At 40.7% G+C, this 10,629-nt stretch overlaps 1 long non-coding RNA gene across 2 annotated transcripts; it reads right to left on the bottom strand.

Moving 5' to 3' along the window:
• Nucleotides 1–1,609: 1,609 nt before the first annotated feature.
• On the bottom strand, nucleotides 1,610–7,570 carry LOC122989398. Of its 2 annotated transcripts, none has more exons than XR_006405039.1 (3): nucleotides 7,249–7,570; nucleotides 5,831–5,989; nucleotides 1,610–4,345 (listed from the first exon to the last, which is right to left on the bottom strand). It is a non-coding gene; the product is annotated as an uncharacterized LOC122989398 (long non-coding RNA). The 2 variants fall into 2 exon arrangements; XR_006405040.1 differs by lacking the exon at nucleotides 7,249–7,570 and having other exon boundaries at nucleotides 1,610–2,409; nucleotides 3,941–4,345; nucleotides 5,831–6,473.
• Nucleotides 7,571–10,629: the final 3,059 nt, after the last annotated feature.

Below are 10,629 nucleotides of genomic sequence, written 5' to 3'. Positions count from 1 at the left end.
ATGGACTTTTATTCAGTTTTAAGACACATTTTCATGATAAATTTAGGTGGTTTTTAACTATATCTTTTAGCCGGAAGAAGGATTTTAGTCGTTGGACGTCTGGATCTTAAGTTATCAGAGAAATAAACTGGACAAACGTTAGCAGCAGCTCGGCTAACAGCCCCTCCAGGAAGTCCGGTGGTCACCAAACATTGTCGGAGAAATATTGATTTTTTTAGGTGAAACAGCTTTATTCAGTATTTTAACGATTTTAATCTGCGTGTCCGTTTGTTTAACACTGGAGTAATCCCATCCCGGTGAAGCTGGTTATTTAACAACGAAGACAACAACTCCCATGATCCCTTGCTACTTCACACCGTCATCACACTCTAGCGGCTGAAATTACATATTGTGCGTTTAAGCTACAAGCTTTAGCTGATAAACTAAATAGTTATTAGCTAACGTGACTCAAACCATGCATCTAAATAATTACTGGCCAACATAAACAGAATCTTTAACTAACCTGAAAGGTTTTTACTGTTAAACTGAGACATTAACTAACGTGGGCCGTTAGCAAATCTGCTAAACTCACCCGTTAGCTTAAATGAAACAAAGCAATTTAAACTGAGCCAGCAGCTAATATAATAATAAGCAGTAAATTAAAAAAATAACACAAAAACTGGGTCAAAACAACATGAACCAGTATTGTGTTGGTGTTATATTGTGAACAACATCTGAGATTTAACTCGTTTCACAACATTTAACAAGAATGTAAAATGTAAAACTTCCATCTTTATAAACAGGCTTCTTATAAATGATGTTAAAAACCTCATATTGGATCAACTGCATGATTACAGATTCTCTCTTATTACTTATTATTATAATTCCATATGGGATTACTAAACTACTTAATCACTAAGCTGGAAGTTGGAAGTTCACGCTTTAATAATGTATGAACTTGTGTATTATAATATATACCATAATACTATTAGTATTATTGTTGTTGTTGTTGTTCTCCAGGGAAACGGAGCTGCTGTTGAACAGAGAAGCTCCATCTGTGAGCAGGTTGTTGGAGTCTCAGACAGGCAGCAGCTGGTTCAGCGAAGCCCAGCAGACACTGACGGGATGACGGGGGGGGGGGTACTACTGGGTCGAGGGGGATGGGATGTAAAAGACGCCCAATTAGCAGCCCGTCGTCTGTTTTTTAATTAACCAGCCTGGATGTGTGCGCTGACGACAGCTTGCAGAGCTGCAAGTGGTCAGGAAGAGTCTGAAACCTGCAAATATCTGTCAAATGAAATCTGTCTGTTTGCACCGTCAGAGCTTAAAACCACATTTCCCATCAGCCTCGTACAGTCCTGTTCTTCCTCCCCAGTCCTGACGCAGGATACACTTACTGGGGGATGATTTTGTTTTTCAATCATTGGCCTTTCGCTCCTTCAACCATCTGCTGTCAGCATTAATCCGACTCTGCTGCAGATTGAAGTTCAAAATGTATCTCACATGATATCATGGTGCAGTGTGATGAAACTATAAAATACAGTCTAATTTTCATCAGATGTGTATGTTTATTTGTTTATTAGCCATTGCTAAGGAAGAAGATGTGAGATTTTACTCTTAAACCCTGATACTGGTTCATTAATCTCAGATCAGTTCTGGATGTAAAATCTTTAGCAGTAATTTCTCAAAGTCTCCAAAAGAAAGATGCCTGGAAGTACAGCTGTAATCTGCAGTTAAAGCCAGATGTCTTTAGGCTGATATTCACTATTATTACTTCTAGACATGGAGCGTATGTTGCACCCTAGAAGAAAAAGGTACAACTGGCAAAAGGTCGTCTTGACTTTATGTTTGCAGTGGAATTATAGATGTTTATGTATTCTTTTATTCTATTAACATTTCTGCTAACATATTAGGCATCACATGGCTATAATGGTGTCATATTTTGTCATTAGAGGAGGTTGCATTCGTTTGAGCGCTGCCCCTTTAAGAGAAGAAGTGTGTTGTTGTCGTGGGCCGGAAGTTTTTCTCTGTTGTTAAGGAAAAATGAACAGTAGGCTTTGTAACTGAACCGAGCCTAAAATAAAAGTAGGAAAGTAGCCCTGGTCCATTTTGAGGACGTATAAATAATAATACATGATATCAAAACAAGAACCACACAGATATCTAATATTTCCAGACTCGGTACGACAGACAGAAACAACAGATTGATTGATTAATGTTCCTGTTGGTGGTTTGTCTTATGATGATCACAGACTTTATCCTCCAAATCACTGATAATTACACACTTCTGCAGAAGGGTGCAGCAGTGTGTGACAGGGTTCCTCCTCCTCCTCCTCCTCCTCCTCCTCCTCCTCCTCCTCCACCGGTCAGAGGCGTCGTGACATCCAGGAGTCGATGTTTTGGCTGCTGACAGCTTCCTGTTCTCTCCTGCTAGATAAACAGAAAAGGATCAGACTCCAGACGACACGCAGGAAGAGAGCTCGGAGAAAGAAATAAATCACTGTCTGTAAAGTTCCTGTAATGTTTCTGTGCTTCTCAGCAGCAGCGAGTCCAATATAATCAATTTATTCATCACACAAAGACTCTATGTGAACCCCACAGACACCTTCAACAAACACCATTTCCCACAATCCCAAGAGTTAAACCTCAACTTGACAAAAGAGGCCAGTCAAGTATAGAAACTATAGAAAGTGTTCGATAGTAAATAAATCAATAAAAAGTTATGAAATTAATGAAACACAATAAAATAAATTGTCATTCAAACTCCACTCATTCTAATAAAATGTTACTTCCATCATTCTTATTTTCCTCATGCCGGAGATTTACAGGACTTTTTAATAATTACACATTTATTAGTTAAGCTAGCAAGCTCAACAACTGCTACTAAATTTAGCCAGTTAGCTCCTGTTAGCTCGAGCAACAACAATGTCAAAGTAATTCTGAATCAACTGAGCTAAATAAACACAGACAGATAGATCTGTTGTTGTTTTAGCTTAAGAAGGCTGCTAGCGTTATGATCTGAAACCTTAGCATGAAACCTACTTCAGTTACACCATTACGCCAGCATAAATATCCCACAATGCATTGCAGCAGTGATGACGACAACAACATAACAGACAATGGCGTCAGTAACTCTTCAATTTAAGGTTTCACTTTGCTAGCCGTCATATATTTTTAAAATTGGTAACACAGCGTGAGTCACAAGCTAACCTAGCTAGCTAGTTAGCCAGTTAGCTAGGTAGCATGAGCAGCCTTGTTAAGATAAAACTTAAAAGTTAAAGAGTTTTAGTTTCTGTTTTTAGTTACTGCAGCAGATTTTCAGTTGTTTCTGAATCACTTTGACATTGTTGTTACTCAAGCTAACAGGAGCTAACGGGCTAAATTTAGTATCAGTTAAGTAGCAGCTTGCTAGCTTAAGAGAGTTTTCATAATTTATTTAATGATTTCACTGTTAGTATAGAAGCATGTAGTATGTTGTATTGTAGTAAACAACATATTATACTGTAATATGTGGTATGAAGGGGGGAAACGGTGGAAGAAGATCTGTTACTGAAATCAAAGTAGGAAAAAAAAACTCTTTTACAAGTAAAATTCCTGTTTTCAAACTCTGAAGTAAAACTACATGAGTATGGGCAGCAAAATGTTTTTAAAGTATCAAAAGTAAAAGCTCTTATTATGCAAAATAGAGTGTTATATTTAACATAAACTGTATATTACTGGACTATTAATTCATATTGATTCATTGAACTGTACATGTAAGCAGCATTTTAATGTTGTCTTCTCATCTTGAGATGCATATTTTATAAACTGAGTTGAGTAGAAATGTAAAGTAACAAAGAGGAAATTGTACTGAAGTACTGTATCTTTCCACCACTGAACTGGGACACAGTGATGACAACCAGTAAAACATGTTGGGCCAAGATATTTATCTTTTATTTATATTTATTTTGGTCATTATTACCTCATTGGTGCCAGTATTGTAGGCTCATTTATAACACTTTGTGATGACTGCCCCACTAATGTGCAGGTGTGTCGTGGACACTGGTGAGAGAATAAACTCTCCCAGCTCTCCCAGCACCAACTCCAGTCTTAATGTCTTCCTGTGTTTGTCCTGGTGAGTACTGAGCGTGCTCAGACCTCCTGCAGGACAACAGAGAGACTAAACCTGCAGCCTTGACTCTCACTCTGATCTCTCCTCACACTGTCCGGTAGCGTATTGTTGTCCCGATGTGAACGCCGAACGCCCGCTCGTCGCGGCGTCGCTCAGGTCGGCTCGGCAGAGACAATAGTCTTTTGTCCTGGAAACAGTGGACACTTCCTCTCCTCCTCCGTGTCCTTATCGTCCAGACGCTGCAGGACAAACGAGCTGCTGGCAAACGGGGCGAAGGGGGAAAAACCGAAAGACAAAGAGGGACAAAAGTCAAACGCTGCAGCGTGAAATGTGGCGTTATTCAATCATGAGTCTGTCTTATCACTTCTTTTTTTTTTTGTTCTGGTTTCCCAGGAGGCATGAATAGACGCTGGCTGACATCCTGCACACATGTTAAACATTCACATCATTGTTTTATTCTTTTATTATCTGTTACACAAAACACACATTCAGCTTATTTTACAGCCTGATCTCACAGGAAAACCATCCGCAGAAAATGAAAAGTCATGTTTGTTGTCTGATACCTGCAGTCAACCAGAGACAGTGTGCAGTGTGTGAATATGGGTTAACTCTGTGAGCATGTCAAAGGGTTGGAGGCAGCAATCTCAGACATACATATCTCAAAAACTCAGACAAATTAAAGCAAATCTGTCTGACAGGACCGATATGACCAGAGAGAATAGAGTGTAGACGGGTCTCTGGGTGTTGTCATCAGTAGTTTTGTTTCCATCTGCTCTTTTTTTATGCACTTTATCAATGTGTGCACAGAAAAACGTGAGTGGAAACGCTGGAGATTTGAAAAAAAAGCTGAAATATTGCAAAAAAAAAAAAAAAGTTTTTCCGCTTGGATGAGGTGGAAAAGTCAACGTCTGGATAAAAGCAAAATGGAAACAGAGGTGGATGATTTTACACTGACATTACACAAAGAAACACTCGTTTTAAGGTCAGACAGCTCACTGTGTTACTGTGTGTTTAAGGAGTGTTTCTGCATCGTCAGAGTCTCTTATCGTGATGATGACTTTGTGCCAGATTATAAATTTCTCAAAGAACTTCAGTGATCTGCAGCACAACAAGCTGGTGAAGCTGTAAACAGAGCAGCGTTCCTGCACATGCTCAGTGACGTCTGTCTGACACAGAACTACTCTCCAGAGACTGAAAACGTGATGCTGTTATTAGTCTTTGGAGACGTTTCTAAACAAACTAACGTGACCAAACTCTTGATGACGAAGGAACATGTGACCCAGTGCAGCGGTGAGACTCACTGACGTGTTTTTAATCAGATTTATCAGCTTTGATACAAACACAGTACTGGTTAGTAGATCAGTTCATTGTTGGTTTGGATCCAAACATGAAGAAAAATGTAGAAAATCAGCAGAATGATCCTTTAACTTTGTAAGAGATCAACTTGATTTGACTGTCCTGCTGTCATTCTTGCTCTCCAGAGGATGAACCGTGTTCTTCCCTCTGGCGCCGCCGTCAGGACAAACTGCACGTTTACAGCAGATAAAAACCATCAGGATGTTTGTTCAGGTTGTAGCTGCGTCAGGGGGAACGTTAGCAGCAGGACTTTGTGTCTGTGCAACTTCCAGACAAAGTTTCATAACATTTTTTTTATGAAAAGGGATTCTTGCATATTTTGAATGCTGCACACACACACACACACACACACACACACACACACACACACACACACACTCTGACCATGTAAGGCTGTGCTGGTTCAGTTTCACTGTCTCTGTGAGAATCTCCCGGTTGTTTTTCGCGGACAGTCTGTTCCCTCTGCAGCCTCTCAGTCCTGCAGACTTCTGGGAAATGAGGCCTCCTGGCATCCGACAGTGCCGGCTGGATCTGGATCTGGATCTGGATCAGAGAGGCAGAGTGTGTTTACAGCGGCGGGCTCAGACTGTTTGTATCAGACTGAGACTGACTGAGAGCGAACATGACGTCTGTGACCGTAAAACTCAAACTGCTGCAGGTTACTGAAGGTCAGAAGTCTGAATGTTAACGTTGCTACACACAAACACGTCGTCATCTGCCTCCATATCACGTACAGCTGATGCATGATGGCATCATACCTGTCAGTTTCACCTGTTTGGCAGCATGAACTCACAGCAGGACCAGGTTTATGATACTGATACTTAAAGAGTCTGGAGTTAAACTGCTGGATGAGCTGCTGTCACTCAAAGCAGAACTCACCTCATTAACCTGAATCAGAATCTGTTTATTAGTCAAGTATGCAGCATATAAACAGTGTGTCTGCGTATTTGCTCCCACAAACACAACATAGAACAATAAAACTAGTGCTAAGAAAGCCACAACTCAGTGGAACGTTTACCTGCTGATATGAAGAGCTGCAGTTCTCTCAATGCAACTAAAGACCAATCAGCTGTGTGACCACTGACTCTTCAGTTTAGTTTAGATTATTTCTAATTGACATTGTGAGTGTGTGTGATGTGCTGTGTGTAACTTTGTATTTTGTATTTTGTTTGGTGTGTTCTGTGTCTTTCTTTTTTGTTTGTTTATTGTTGTTTTTTTTGCTTTTTACTGTTTGTTGTTGTGCTGTTGTATGTTTTTTGTTGGGGACTACAGATGCAAATTAGCTTCAAGCTAACTCTGGTGCATCTTTAATGTTTCAAACTGCACACTGTCCCATTCAATAAATAAATAAATAATAAATAATAATAATAGTTTTGAAATGGGGTATAAAACTTGAAATAAAATACAAACTGTGCTAAAGACAAAGACATTAAGTTTATGAAATATATGAAGGTGACGAGTGCAATAAATACATCAGTTATGTAACAGTGGAGGTTGAATATAATGTACGAGAGGTCGACGCACACGATACGACACAGAAAACACAGAAAAACACACAAAACAAAAAAAACATCTTCACCAAACTGTCGACACAAACAACCTGTAGAAGAACCAGTGATCAGGCTGATTACTTATTATTTCTCAAGAACTGCACATATATTATTTTAACAAACATATCAATTAAAACAACAAGGATTTAGTAAATTAAATGGTTTGAATCCTTCATCATTGAGACTAAACTGAGGTTGAACCGTAGAAGCAGTTTACAGCCTTTCATTGGTTCATCCTGCTGTCAATCAAACCTGTCTGTGCTCCTGTTGGCTGCTTTTACTGCCTCCGCCTCTGTTTTTTTTCTCCTGTGTGCTCGTTCGTCTCTCTTGGGCAGTTTAACTGACCCGTGCCTAGAAGTCTAGAAGCCCCGCCCCGCTGTGATGTGACGGTGTTTGTATCAAACAGACCCTGCTGCACCACTGAGTGTGACGTCAACCGGATGAACAGTTATCGAGATATGCGAAGGACAAACACACGTATACAGACAGAGATCCCTTGCTTTCAGTCAGATGAACTGCAGACATCCTGCAGTAAGTCTTGAACGTACACGCCAAGTTTAATTCACAATGCACAGTTCAAACGTATTCAAGTCGTTAACACTACAGATTTAAACTCACCTCCGACCACAGTATGGGTTGCAATGGCAGAGTGGCTCCACGGGCAGAAGAAGAAGCAAATCAACCTTGTTTATGAGGTATTTTTATATATTTTTCTCGAGAACTCATCCAAACAACTTCACACTCAACGCTGCACTTCCTTGAGTCCTCAGCGATCCACCTGCCAGGTATGAAGTAGATCAGATGAAGAGTTCTGGAGAGACGTGAAGGACAAACATACATAAAGACAGACGGACAGACAGAGATCCCTCAAAGAAAACACAACTACATAAAGTGATAAATTGCTCTTTGATTGACAAACATCTCGAATTTCACTAAAAGTTGAACAGTTCAGTTCTTTTCCTGAACATCACGGATGAACATTCTAGTAAATAACAAACAGGACTGACAACAATAAACAACATGTTGACGTAAAAGATGTTTCTGTTCGCTGTGACTCCAAACACCTGCAGCTGCTCTGCAGGTAAGAACAGAACAGGTTGGATGTGCTGACGTGCTGTCGGGTTAAAAATAGAAACAAGACGTCAGCTAAAAATATGACTGCAAATATTTATAAAGTTGCTCATCAGATGTGTCACCGAGTTCGCCTGAAGGATCAGCAGCGCTAAGCTAACATGCTAATGACGGGAGTGTATTAGAGGACAATTAAGGCGTCTGTCAGTGTGTGTGTGTGTGTGTGTGTGTGTGTGTGTGTGTGTGTGTGGCCTCCTGCTGTTTGAACCAATAAAGACTGTTAGCATTAGCATTAGCCTCCTCCCTGAAAGCACTCATAGCAGCAAAACGAAACACAGACGCCGACTCAACTTTCACTTCAGTTTTTACTGTACTGTGAGAATCTGCTCCTTGACCTTTGACCTCAATACACACACACACACAAACATACACATACTGTTTTCCACATGAAGTATTTTTTAACCCCGTCCTGTCCTAGAGGGGTCAGCAGGAAGCCCAGAGGGAGCAGGTCAAAGGTCAGAAGGAGAAACAGCTTTCACAGTCGTCTTCTTCTGTTGTTTCTTCCTGTCCTGATGACATTTCAATCAGTGTGTGTGTGTGTGTGTGTGTGTGTGTGTGTGTGTGTGTGTCGCCTGTGGACATAATTTGCTTTTCTGACTGTTTGTTTCTGGTACTGCTGAGTGTGTTTCTGTGTATTTACAGTAAATGTAGCTGCAGGTTCAGAGTGACTCACAGTGTGTTTCTGTCTGTGCAACATGCAAAAAAAAGAAACTAAAGCTGAAAGTCATTCAAAACATGTCAACAGTGGAAAGAAACCTTAAAAGACCTTAAAACTTTACTAAAATCTTAAAAATCAACTAAAAACATTCAAAACAAAAATGCCTTTTAATATTTAAAGGTTTCATCCATTTAAAATGCTTCCTAAACCTTTTAAAGACCCACTGAAACCCCTAAAACCCCCCCTCACTAACACCTTAAAAACAACTAAAAAGCCTCCAAAGCCCCTTAAAACTCCCTCAAATTACACAAAACTTTAAAAAAAAAGAAGCATCCAAAACATCTTAAATCTCAATAAAAGCCAAAAACAAAGAAGACAATTAAAAAGCATCTAAAAGCCTAAAAAAACTCAATGAAACTTTATGAAAAATGCCTAAAAACACAAAAACAAGAATATTTGATGTTTTTTTAAAAAATAATTGAAAACAACACTTTTAAGAGAAAAAAAAAATCAACTTTTGACTGAAGCCTTGGACAAAAACCCACATTAATAACAGTAATCCATCCACGGTTGCCCCTGACAACAGCTGTGACCTGCAGTCTAACGGTTTGACCCCGCCCACATAACGACACGGTGACCGTTAGCCAATCAGGCAACCTGTCGCTTTTTTTGTTTCAGAAGCTCGTCTTTCCGTCCGTCCGTCCTCTCCAGCTGGTACGACACCTGCTTCTTCCTCGGTGGTGTTTAACAGGGCCGCGCTTCATTCACCCGCCAGCCGGGCCGGCGAGGAGTTCGGTTTCACTCGCCGTCCCGCCTCCATTCAGCCTGCAGACAATAACACACATCTGACCTGCAGAGAGAAGCTGCTCAACATGTATTTACTGCCAGCAGTGTTCAGGTTTCACCTCCTAACAACAAAATAAACCAACCAAACTAACTGCTGCTTTCCCTCCGTTAGTTTGGTTCATTGGTGCCAACAAACCGAGAACCGCCTGAACAGCAGCGTCTGAGTCCGGTTTGAAGTGGACTCAATCAAAAGCTGAATTAAAACAAAAGCTTAAAGGATCATTCTGCTGATTTTCTATGTTTTTCTTCATGTTTGGATCCAAACCAACAGTGAACTGATCTTCTAACCAGTGTTGTGTTTGTGTATTAAAGCTGATATATCTGATTAAAAACACGTCAGTGAGTCACAGCGCTGCACTGGGTCACATGATCCTTCATCATGAAGAGTTTGGTCACATTAGTTAGTTTAGAAACGGCTCCAAAGACGAATAACAGCATCACGTTTTCAGTTACAAAAATGTTGATACTGAACGAAGGAGTGAAACGTTCAGACGCGACGTTTTTCCACCAAAATATCTGCTGTTGCAGTAAAACATCAGCTGGTAGAAACTGCAGCAGCATGAAAGTGTTTGTGGTCGTGTTCAGACTCCTGGTTCAGGTCAGAGAATCCACCTGAACACACACAGCACTCAGGATGTGAACCTGGTCTCTGCTGTCAGAGTCCTGCATCCACCCCGACCTCTGACCTCTGACCTCTGACCTCCCACTGCAGAGACACATAGACATGTAGCTTCATTCATTCCACAAAATGTGACATATGAAAACGTCTGGATCGTATTAAACTTCCTGTATCGACGTGGTTTTGAGGCTCTGAGTGACTGAACGCCACTCAACAGCTTCACGTCAGCCCCACCCACCCCACCCCCCCCAACCCCATCTGCCCATCACCCACCTGCCCACCAACCACCAACCATCACCTCATTAAACTCCGCCCTCCTCCTCCTCTTCATCACTCGCTCAGATCCTCGGATTCTCTTTCTGTTGGTTGGATGTTTAGA

The sequence above is a fragment of the Thunnus albacares genome, chromosome 9 (genome assembly GCF_914725855.1).
Source record: "Thunnus albacares chromosome 9, fThuAlb1.1, whole genome shotgun sequence".
Taxonomy (NCBI): domain Eukaryota; kingdom Metazoa; phylum Chordata; class Actinopteri; order Scombriformes; family Scombridae; genus Thunnus; species Thunnus albacares.
The sequence above is the reverse complement of the archived record's forward strand: the minus strand, read 5'-3'. Positions and strand labels throughout refer to the sequence as shown.